The sequence below is a fragment of the Phoenix dactylifera genome, chromosome 6 (assembly GCF_051530095.1).
Source record: "Phoenix dactylifera cultivar Ajwa chromosome 6, Ajwa_hap1_PhDact_Kaust_v1.1, whole genome shotgun sequence".
Taxonomy (NCBI): Eukaryota; Viridiplantae; Streptophyta; class Magnoliopsida; order Arecales; family Arecaceae; genus Phoenix; species Phoenix dactylifera.
Window position 1 is genome coordinate 20,765,931 of NC_143195.1, and position 7,810 is coordinate 20,773,740.

Consider the following 7,810-nt stretch of genomic DNA (forward strand, 5'->3'; position numbering starts at 1 on the left):
TTTTAGTCCTAATCCAATTAGGACTTTAGGAACCTACTCCAAGTAGGACTCTAATTTAATTTGAAGTCCTAATCTAATTAGGACTCTAGGAGTCCTACTGCAAATAGGACTCTTATTAAATAAGATCAAATTCAATTAATTAAGTCCAATTGATTTAATTAAATTGCAATCCAATTGCAATTATTCCTTCTTCTACTCACTAACTTTTAGTGAGTTAAAACAATTATCAATCAAATTGATAATTATAAATTATTTGTGATTGCAAATCACAATTCAACCATCGGATCGGTCAATACCTCTATTGTGTGTGACCCCATAGGTTCTATTCTGTCTGGTAGTGAGATATATTGTGATCCCTATCACAATATCATTGAAACTCCTTCTTATGGGTTGGAACAATTCCAACTCTTCTCATTTGGGTTCACTGATCACCAAGTGAATGCCTCTGAGTCTCACAATCCACCAGTGACACCTAGCAGCATGTAGTGGCAACCCAGCAGAATGGAATGATGAACCTCTAGGTGCAGTTATCATATGATACAGTCCTTCTATCATGGATCCCTACAGGACGGAGGTCTTGGATAACTCGTCAAACCCCATCGTCTGTCATATGTCAAGATTTATTCGAGTTAAGTTCGAGAATGGAAAACTCCTTTTCCACTGTACATACTACCCCGGCCGAGGATTTACGAACTCAGTCTCATAAATCACATAGGATCTCTCTTAACCTATCAAGATCGATAGATTCCATCTAGATGCACCCCTACTCCTACAATGAACCTACTGCAGCCAATCTGCACCACAAGAACCCAATTGGCTAGGGCTCATGTTTATGTGCTCGTCAAACTACAGCAACCTCACTGTGAATAGCCGAGGCATCGCAGGTCAAAGGACCAGTCATACAACTGCAGCATCAAGTAAGTCACTGACGAGTGGATAGACATCCAAGTGACTACTTGCTATGGTCACGCTCAGTACCCTTGTTCTCTAACAAGCACTTGCACAATTGCTCCAGTGTCGCCACACTGTGGACTCAAGACTCGTCCATCAAAGAAAGCGATCTGTGCACTAATCTCAGCAGATCGATCACCGTCCTCGTGATGATCCATCGATCAGGAGCAATTCAGAAATTAATCACCAATGACACATGCCTCAAATTCTCAACTCTTGAGAATATGCGTCATCATCTTATTAATTTCTTGGACGATTCATGGACACATAAGAACATGAATGAAAAGAATGCCCATTCTAATAAATTCATTATTAGGTCAAGTACAAATTTATGTCCCAGAATAAAATAATGCGTCAGCCAAATTGGCTTCTAGGGCATACTTCTAACAATCTCCCACTTGCACTAAAGCCAATCAGCTATAAACCTAAGCCCCATCTTCTCAAGATGCGCTTCAGTTTTCTGCTGACTTATCTGCTTAGTGAATGGGTCCACCACATTTCCTGTGGAGTCTACTCTCTGATCCTTTACTTATTTCTTTTCAAGGTAGTCGCTTATTAGGTTAAACCACCGCTCTATGTGCTTCGGCTTCTGGTGAGACCTTGGCTCTTTAGCTAGTGCTATGGTGCCTTTGTTATCGCAGTAGCGTGTTATGGCATCTGATGACATTACACCTAACTCCGCAATGAACTTCTTAAACCAGAAGGTTTCCACTGCACCCTTAGATACGGCTTAACATTCAGCTTCTAAGGTAGAATCTACAATAATCGGTTGTTTGGAACTCTTCCAATTTACCGAACCATCATTGCATATAATCTGATGTAGACTTTCTATCATCAATATGTGTGCATCCTTCTACCTTCAACTCTGATCTTCTTCCAAAGACCAAGAACATGTCCGTAGTTCTTCTCAAGTACTTAAGACTGTTCTTCACAGCTATCCAGTGCTTCTTGCCTGGATTTGACTGATATATGCTCGTGACACTCACAGCATGTACTATATCAAGTCATGTACATAGCATGGTATACATGAGGCTCCCTATAGCCGAAGTATAAGGGATCTTGCTCATCCACTGAATCTCTTCAGATGTGTTGGGGCACATCTTCTTGAAGAGATTTACCCCATGCCTAAGGGGTAATAATCCCCTTTTAGAGGTTTCCATGCCGAACCTCTTCAACACTCCCTCTATGTAATATTCTGTGACAGGACAAGCATCCTCTTAGATCTATCTCTATAGACCTTAATTCCCAAAATATAGGATGCTTTTCCAAAGTCTATCATGGAGAATTCCTTAGACAACCAAACCTTGACTTAGGATATCATCCCCGTACAATACGAGGAATGCAATAGCCCTCCCACTAACCTTCTTATAAATACATGGTTCCTCCTCGTTTCTTGAAGAAATCAAACGATTTGATTATATCGTTGAAACGAGTGTTCCAACTCCGAGATACTTGTTTTGTCCATAGATGGACCTTTGCAGCTTACAGACCTTGTGATCACCATCACAATATCATGATATGCTACAACAACAAGCAATATTCGAATGGACTTCAGCATGGCTACAGGTGAAAAAGTATCCTGATAATCAGTGCCTCCGCACTGACTATAACCTTTCGCCATTAGCCTTGCCTTATAGGTCTCTACCTAGCCATCCGAACTTAATTTTCTCTTGTAGATCCATTTACACCCAATAGGTACTATACCTTCCGGTGAATCTACTAAGGTCCAGACTTGGTTGGAATGCATGGAGTCTATCTCTAACTTCATGGCTTCCAGCCATCTCTCGGAATCAATGTCTAACATCGCCTCGTTGTAGGTATTGGGATCCTTACCTTGATCCCTATCTCCCATGAGGAACACTTCCTCTACATCCTCTGTAAGTATACCTAAGTACCTTTCAGGAGGATGGAAGATCCTACTAAATCTATGAGGTGGAGGAGGTACAACATGTACTGGCTCGATATGAATAGGTTCTATAGGCACAATGGCTCGTTGCTCTTTAGAGACTTTCTCTTCGAGCTCAATTTTTCTCCTACTGCCTCTATCAAGGATAAACTATTTTCCATGAAGATAGCATGTCGGCTCACAAACACTTTGTGATTCTCTGGGACGTAAAATTGTATCCAAATAACTCTTTAGGATATTCTATAAAACGAGCACTAATTGTCCTATCCTCTAACTTGTCCGCCTGTTGTCATTTGACTTGGGCCGGACATCCCCAAATCTTGAAATAACCAAGACTCAGCTTCTTACCATGTCATATCTCATATAGTGTGGTAGGAACAAACTTAGAGGAAACACTATTCAATATGTAAATAGCTGAAAATAGGGCATCTCTCTAAAGAAACAAGGGTTGATCAGTGAAGCTCATCATGGACCTGACAATATCCAATAGGATCTGATTCCTCCTCCCCGACACTCCGTTAAGCTGAGGTGTACCAGGAGGGATCCATTATGAAACTATACCATTCTCCTTGAGATAATCACGAAACTCTCCACTAAGGTATTCACCTCCTCGATCTGATCGAAGAACCTTAATGAGTTTTTCTGTTTGTTTTTCTACTTCATATCTGAACTCTTTGAACCTTTCAAAAATTTCAGATTTGTGTCTCATACACATATCCATACCGTGAGTAATCATCGGTAAATGAAGTAAAAAAAAAAAATTACAACCCCTAGCCTGCGCATCGAATGGGCCACACACATAAGTGTGTACTAGGGTAAGTATCGCAGTGGACCTCTCCCATGTCCTAAAAAGGATAATTTGGTCATCTTTCCTTGAAGGCAGAATTCACAAATCGGATATGACTCGAAAGTCAATGAGCTCAGAAGCCCATATTTCTTCAATTTGTTTATTCTGTCTTCTCCTATATGACCAAGCCTGAGGTGCCACAAATACTTTAGATTTATCTCATCTCTAGATCCTTTTGGATCCTATGGTACTCACTGTTTGCTCAGATTCATTCATAGGTATATCCAAATGTAAGTGATAGAGACGGTCAATCATAAAACCATATGCATCCAATTTATTTCTCAAACAAATTGAACAATAGTCTTATAAAAATCTTTCTGTGCTAAACAAGATACAGAAATCAAATTTCTGTTTGCAACAGGTAACAGTCTCTAAGTATCCTTTTAATAATGAGCATATCTGGCATACCTTCTGAAGGTCTGTCACCCTTCTTACTCTTTATGCTTTCCATGTATGTAGGACAGTTCCTCTTCCAATGGCCGTCTTATGATGCAATGGAAATACTTTTCCTTGCAATCGGCCTTTTTCTTGGAACTTCCTTACTTGGCCTTTTCTCGGTCTTCTGCCTTTTCACAGGTTTCTTCTTCTTCCAAGTAGACTCTCTCTTGGAAGTAGAAACCAACTTGACAGCAAAAACGATGCCCCTTGAACTCTTCAAGGTCCCTAAGGTAGTTACCAATTTTATTTAACAATTCTATTTTGGTGCATACAATCTTGTTCATATGGTAATTTACTATAAACTGTTCATATGAAGCTAGAAGGGATTGCGGGATCAAATCCGTTTGCAATTCCTTGTGCATGGTCATGCCGAGCTTCTCAAGCTCCTCTAAGTTCTTTATCATGGTCAAACCATGATCATAGACAGACTGTCCATCACACATCTTGGCCTTGAAGAGCCTCTAGGACACTTCAAAACATGCTGCGTGACTCTGTTCACCATACAACTCTTGTAAGTGATATAATATGTCCCTGGCAATCTTCATGTTCTCATGCTGGCATTAAAATTCATTGGACATGGATGCCTTTGTGCAGCACCTAACTTTATTGTCATTGTTCGTCCACTTAGCATGCGTCTTACGCTGATCAGTGATCGGACGGATTGGTAACACGGGGATTCCATGGTGTAGCACATACCCTAATTTCTCACAATTCAAAACTATTTTGAAATTTGCTGTGCCAGTCTTTATAATTGGGTTTGGTCAAACGGTTGTTCTATAGGATATGAGTTAAGAGTCTAGAAGCTGAATTTCTAATCCTCAGAGAGTAAAGATTCTAATTAGAATTTTGTACTTGATCTCTATTTATTTTAGGGCCTTTTAAAAACAAATATACCTCCCACTATTTTCTCGAATCTCTCACACTCCTCTAGTAGAGAAACGGAAACCTTGCGACTCTAGGTTTCAAGTGGGGTGCTACGGTCCCACCAATTTACATACCACCTCACCTAACAGTTATTGGTGACAAATAAACGATGAGTGTACAACTCTTGTACAATGCTTCTCAAGCAAGTTGTAGCGCTATCAGGTCTCTAAGTAATGAAGACCTCACCTAACAGTTATTGGCCCCATTCCTTAGTTAAGTCGGACCCACCGTATAACCGCAGAAGTAAAGCCGTCATTGGGTCCCTCACCTAACAGTTATTGGGCCCAACCCTATCTTTACCCCTACAACATCTCATGCCTAATAGAGAGGTCCAGTCCCCCGATGCAACTTGCCCACTGTATCCAGCCGAGACAAATCAACGCCGGAAAGACCTTAGCAGCTCTACTACGGTGGAAGACCGCTGGACTTAATATTTTCGAGGAGATTTAATTTAGGTCTCTTTCATTTAATTATCTACATCTCATGCAAATAATTATCTACCCGCTATGCATAAACATAAACATAAACATCCAGGCATAATAACAAAAATTAAACTGGTGATGATCATGGATCCAGGATGGGGTCATAGTACAAGCACATGCACGTCAATTGGTTAGATCGTCTTCAACTCTTGACTCGATCTTGAGCACCCTTGGTCCAATTGCGATCAACTCCTTGATCCATCTCCAATCAACCCTTGATCTCGATCCGCGCAAATCGTGCTTGTAGAGGCATGCACCGATCAACCATTGACATGCAACACATCACAGATCACATCCCAGATAACTTTAAAAATAAATAAAATTAAATAATAGTTACAACCCTTTTTCATGAGACACGCAGGTCTCTAATACATCAATATAAGATGCACGCAGGCATCTGAAAATCTGATTTACATGCATCACATAACATCACAGAACATCTCAGACATTGCAGAACATTTCAGCACAATTAAAGGGTCCATCCATGATCATCACCATACGCATCTCATGCATTAAATAAAATTTACAGATCTGAATATTTAACAGATTATGTCATCTTATGAGTTGCTGATCATGCAAGATATGATTCTAAATATTTTTAATCTCATTAACAAATCAATAGAATCATTAATCTAATCGCATAGAAAATCAGCATGCAGAAAAATCAGCAAGCTGAAAATTCTGCATGCAGAAAAATTCAGCAAGCATAATCTTTAAATTTTCAGATCTATTATGCCTTAATCATTTAATCCTAATCTTAATCACGCAACCATGGCTCTGATACCACTGTTGGAATCCCTCGCACGCCGCAGAAAATTTCAGAAAAATTCTGCGTGCAGCGGAATACATGCGCGAGATTCCGTTCATCGCATGAACATATTTTAAAACCGTCGTTCGTAGATAGATTAGGATTAAATACTTTTACATAATATTAGGAAGATCAGATCTTCACCTTGTGCGGGTAGATATTCACCGCAATCTGATGATCGTGGTATTTGTTGAAAGGTTCACTTGAAGCCGCACACGCGTCCGGCCTCTACGGGTATCCACACGAGGCAGAGAACCAATCCAAACTCTCTAATCTCCCCGGGGTGCTAGCTCCCTTGCAGAGATATGTTTCGATGGCTGAAATCCTCTCTTGATTTATCAACTCTTTGATAGATCTCAAGAGGAAGAAGGACTTGAAAGGGAGGAAGAAGATCCCATCTTGCTGCCTCCTTTTTCTTTTATTCTTGTGGATGGAAGAAAGGTGAAGAGAGAAAGCCATACACCACCCTATTTTTCTTTGATGCTCATGGCTGAAAACCCCAAGAGGAAGGAGGCTTGCCCATGGCACAAAAACCAAGAGGGGAGGAGGCACTCTCACGGCACAAAAAGGAGAGAGGAGAGGAGCTCTCACGGCACAAAAACCAAGAGAGAGGGGAGGAGCTCTCACGGGAAGAAAAACCAGAGATTTTGGGCCGCCCCTTTGTTTCCCCTTTTCTTCTTTTTTTTTTTGTTTGTGTGCGGCTGATAACCATCATTGGAGAGGGGGGCTGCCGTATCCTATTTCTTAGATGAGAAGAGGGGGGCCACATGCTCCCCTTTTTTTTTTGTTTGAACCCTAGACGTGAGCTCCTACAAATTAGGAGCTCACGTCTATCTTTTGGCAAGAGGAGGGGCGTACGCCCCTCCCTTTAATCCTCTCATGTCCCACGCCCAAGCCTCATCTCATGAGGTGCGTGGGCCCCACTTTCAGCCCCTTTTAATTCCCTCACAATTGAGGTCTAATCTAATTAGATCTCAATCAATTTATGAATCAATTAGGACTTATCCATATGAGTCCTAATCCAATTATGACCCAATTGAATCTTGACTCAATTAAATTCTTCAATCCTAATCCAATTAGGAGTCATCTTAATTTATTAGATCAAAAATAATTAGGACTTTAGGAATCCTAAACTGATTAGGACTCATATAATTTTAGTCCTAATCCAATTAGGACTTTAGGAACCTACTCCAAGTAGGACTCTAATTTAATTTGAAGTCCTAATCTAATTAGGACTCTAGGAGTCCTACTGCAAATAGGACTCTTATTAAATAAGATCAAATCCAATTAATTAAGTCCAATTGATTTAATTAAATTGCAATCCAATTGCAATTATTCCTTCTTCTACTCACTAACTTTTAGTGAGTTAAAACAATTATCAATCAAATTGATAATTATAAATTATTTGTGATTGCAAATCACAATTCAACCATCGGATCGGTCAATACCTCTAT

The 7,810-nt window shown here is 40.2% G+C and overlaps 1 long non-coding RNA gene across 1 annotated transcript; it reads right to left on the bottom strand.

Annotated features, from left to right (window-relative positions):
• Window positions 1-5,603: 5,603 nt before the first annotated feature.
• LOC148703135 (uncharacterized) lies at window positions 5,604-6,946 on the bottom strand. The gene is made up of 2 exons (XR_015987883.2): window positions 6,501-6,946; window positions 5,604-6,079 (listed from the first exon to the last, which is right to left on the bottom strand). It is a non-coding gene; the product is annotated as an uncharacterized LOC148703135 (long non-coding RNA).
• Window positions 6,947-7,810: the final 864 nt, after the last annotated feature.